Here is a 4,043-nt window from a genome sequence, read left to right on the forward strand (position 1 = left end):
CTACGGACTGAAAGGATCAATAAGTCAAATGAAGGGATATATTTTGTTTCTGCGTCGTCTTATGCAGATGATTATCCGAAGACGGAACATTATTGGATGGAAACTTCATCAGTCTAAACAGTAACGAAAATAGAAAACCTCAATAAAGCCTGAAAATGACTTTTCTTAATTTTCTGGATTGCGTTGTTAATGCTCTCCTTGTTTGCAAAGCGGTATCGAATAAACAAAAGCATCTTATTTATTATGCACATAAGTTATGTTAATGCGCACAGTTATGTGGAAGTTGCACAAATCCAGATGTTTGATCTTTACTAATGCCTGTGAGGATGATGGTTTCCCTTTCAGTCTGTGTAACTGTATTTGTATTTTAATCAACAAATGCAAAGTCAACATCCCATAATAGCTCACCTCGCTGTGCCGACTCAGCCTTTTAACAGCCTCTGTGCCAATGTTTGACATTTGACCTAACAAAACGGCAATCAATGGCTGAAACAAAGACCTTTTGCCCAAATAATGGCACCTTCCACTCGCCTTGCCGAGCTCGCACGCATCTCTGTTTTTGTCCTTTTGTCCCGGGCCGATATTTTTCTGGTAGCTTCATTATTCCTGCCATTGAATGGCACCAGCCTCGGCCTTTGTCTCGCTGTCAAAGCGCCGTTAGTCAGCTTTTCTGAACCGGGCCACAGACGTTACCGTTTTGTTCGATGCAGCGCTGGGTCCCTCTAAAGGGCAGCGTTCTGTTTGTGTACCGCTCGGCTCCGGGGAGCCTCCTGTGATGAAAACGCTCCCGAATAGTGTCAGATTTGAAGGATGACCTCTCCCAAAGCACCAGCTGACGCCTGCTTCGTTCACACGACTGCTCGTGTCTGTCTCTTCATTGTGACTTGAAACAACAACCAATTCCTCCCTGTCCCCAGGTGTTGGGGGGGGGGGGGGGGGAAAGACTTACATCATGCTTTGCTGCATTGATTTTTCCCAATGCAAGACAGGAATGTCATTATCAAATCCTGCACTAATGAGATTCCTGTGTTGTTGTTGTTGTTCTTATTGTTTTCAGCATCTGCAGAGTCCCTTTTTCTAGCCCGGAAACACAATAAATTACTTGATAAATAGAAACCTCTCCTCCAGCAGCCTCCTTCAGAGCTGCTGGAGGAGAGAGAGAGATGCCGGCTTATTGGATCATCTCTGCCTGCTTTTAAATGTGTTGGAGCCGCTGCTCATGAAAGCGCGCCTCGCTTTACCTCCTATATGTGCATGCTGAAGGTTTAAATGGTTAATGAGGATTGGTTTCACCTGCATGGCACTATAGCAACAGAGGAAGGCTGGCAATCTGAGCACCTCTGTTAAAACAAGAGCATAAGATCATCCCAATTCAATATTGGGAACAACGCTTCCTGTTGTCTGTTTGTTTCTGCTGCCATCCTGGGAATGATTTACGCGCTGATTTGGGGCAACACAAACAAGAGTCGTCGTGACATTTAACGCTTGATGGCGATGGTGTATTTCCACAAGCAGAGACGACTTCAAGAAAATTAAAAATAGTGCAAAGCTTTAAGTTTCCACCCGCAGCAAAGCTGCATGTTTGTGAGCGTCCAGGTCTCACCATTCATTGTGTGAAGGGAAAGTTAATAATCGGCGATGCTATAATGGAAAGACAGAAACAGAGCTGAGCTTGTTCTCTGTGTTCTCGGCTCGCCACCCCGCCTCGCTGTTCTCTGTCCGTCAAGCCACCAGGCATCATAAACGCCGCGACGACACGCCACACTGCAAGTCAACAAGTGTTTCAGCAAATGAGCCCTCTCTGGAAAAATGTATGCTTTCCACCACCCTTAGATCTAAAGGATTCAATGTCGCTGGACGCCTCCCAATGCATTTCATTAACTTGGTCACAGGCGTTTAAGGTCACCCCTGGGGAAGTGTGTCGTGTTCTCCAGCCTGTGAGGAGTCAGAGAAGCAGGGAGGAGACAGAGCTGGGGAGCTCCAGAGTGAACGAGGATGACGGATGATACTGGGACTTTTTTAGGCTGCTCGTCTGAGGACTAGTCTGTATTGTATTTTGCTGGAGCAAGGAGATTAGAGCTGCAGGCCTGCATTCAGAGATGCGGCTGCAGAGGCTAAACTATACTGCGATGATTAAACGGCTCGGAGAGAGCAGCCGAGAGAAGAAAAATGTGGTGCGGAAGTGCATTTGTGTGGAAAGAGGAGGCCAGACCATCTCCCCAACCTCGTGACTAAATCACATTTCATAGAGCAAGATCCGAATGAGAGATGAATTACGGTTTGCTAAAGCGATCTTTAAAAAGGGAGGAGCAATCTGGTAAGATGTTTGCTCGGATCGCCGAGGGAGTGTTTTGTGTTGCAGATGTTTGATCCCACAGCAGGTGGACGGGAAAGATTCAGGCGGTACTGTGACAAAGTGGATTTGAGGCTGAACGCCGTCGGCGGATGCTTATTTCTGTTTTTACTGTCTGAACATGTGCCCGTGCTCTTCAGAGGGAAGTCAAGGAATAAGCATTTAAATGCATCATCAAGCTCTGAATGCCTCATACTCAGGAATAATCGGCTAATTAGGAGATAGATTTGTTAGATGTTTAAAAAAGAAAAAAAACAGCAGTCATTTTTTCTCGTTCTTTTTTTTTTCTCCATCCATTTGAAAACATTCCTTCTAAAATCTTAATTCTAGAAGGATTCTAAAAAGCCTTTCTCCATGGGGGTGAAGATAGTCAAGGTAATAACTAATTACTGACAGAGTTATGGAAGTAAATTCTGTTTATTGATCTTTTTTTTCTTCTCCCATTCAGGAACCAGACTTGAGAATATTTGTGGTCTGGGCTTTGGATTTTAAACTTTTTAACCACTAAAATAAGTTTGAGAGCCTTTTTAGCGCACATATAAAAACACTTGAAATGTTCAACGTGCATGCGCTGCAGCCAAGTGCATCATAAAAATTGGTCCTTTATGCAAAAGTTTCCTCTTCAAGTTTTCCATGACTGGGGCTCCTGAATTCCCACCGGGTGTCTTAATTGGTACAAGCATGTGGTCCAACTTGTCCTTTAAATGAGCATTAAAAAAAAAAAATAAGGCAGGCGAGTCGTCCAGTGCTGAGGGAGCTGCCTCAGAAATAAGACGTTTCTGTCCTCCCTTCCTCTCTGGTATGTCTGCTGAGACCAAAAAAAGACACAACCGAGGAATGATTGCTCGGCCCTACCACCTTTACATTTGGGTTTTGGCATTTGACACTTCGTTAGAAACAGATAATCTTATTTATGAGCTTCTAAAAACTCCTATCCATCCATTAATGCTCTTGTTCTCCCTGAGGTCCACTTCGAGAACTCTGCTCTTCATCATTTCTTATCTTGCTTATATGAGAGTTCTCGCCTGTTTTGGGAACTATGCAGCAGAAAGCAGTTTGTGTTTGTTGTAAGTTGAAAAAAAAAAAGAGTTAAATATAATGGATTTCATATGTGAACTTATGAAATGCGCTATTTACGCAGCACAACTGCTGCCAAATGACTAACAAGTCTGTCTGGGTGACCCCAGAGCGACTTTGCTATTATGATCCAGGGGGCGCTCTAACAGTCCGATCACCTGTGATAGATAGATCGATAGATCGATAGATAGACAGCTTTGCGTGTCCGTCTCTTCAGCGCACCCCTCCAACCATCAATCAGAACACGAAGACCATTGGCTCCGAGGAGCTGATGACGCAAGGAGCGCACCGTCTCCTCCAGGAGCGCGTTCGCTCGCTCTCTCTCCTCCACTCACGCGCTGCGCCTCCGTCCGGTGGCAGGAGACCGGCGGCGTGTCAGACCCGGTGGCGCGTCAAAGCAGAGAACTTTTCCATCTCCGCCGTTTTTGCAGTTTTGCTTTACGCCGGAGGAGGAAACCTGTTCAGAAGAGCGCGTATTCTCCCCCTCCATGCAGGAGCGCGCAGTGTGGCGCACGCTGGACGCCGGAACACAAAACCGCGAAGAGCAGCGCAGGGAGGTCTCCTCTGAAAAGAAGCGCTGGGATACTGGGAAGACGTCGGCAGGAATCTGGAC

The sequence above is a fragment of the Brachionichthys hirsutus genome, chromosome 14 (assembly GCF_040956055.1).
Source record: "Brachionichthys hirsutus isolate HB-005 chromosome 14, CSIRO-AGI_Bhir_v1, whole genome shotgun sequence".
NCBI classification, from domain to species: domain Eukaryota; kingdom Metazoa; phylum Chordata; class Actinopteri; order Lophiiformes; family Brachionichthyidae; genus Brachionichthys; species Brachionichthys hirsutus.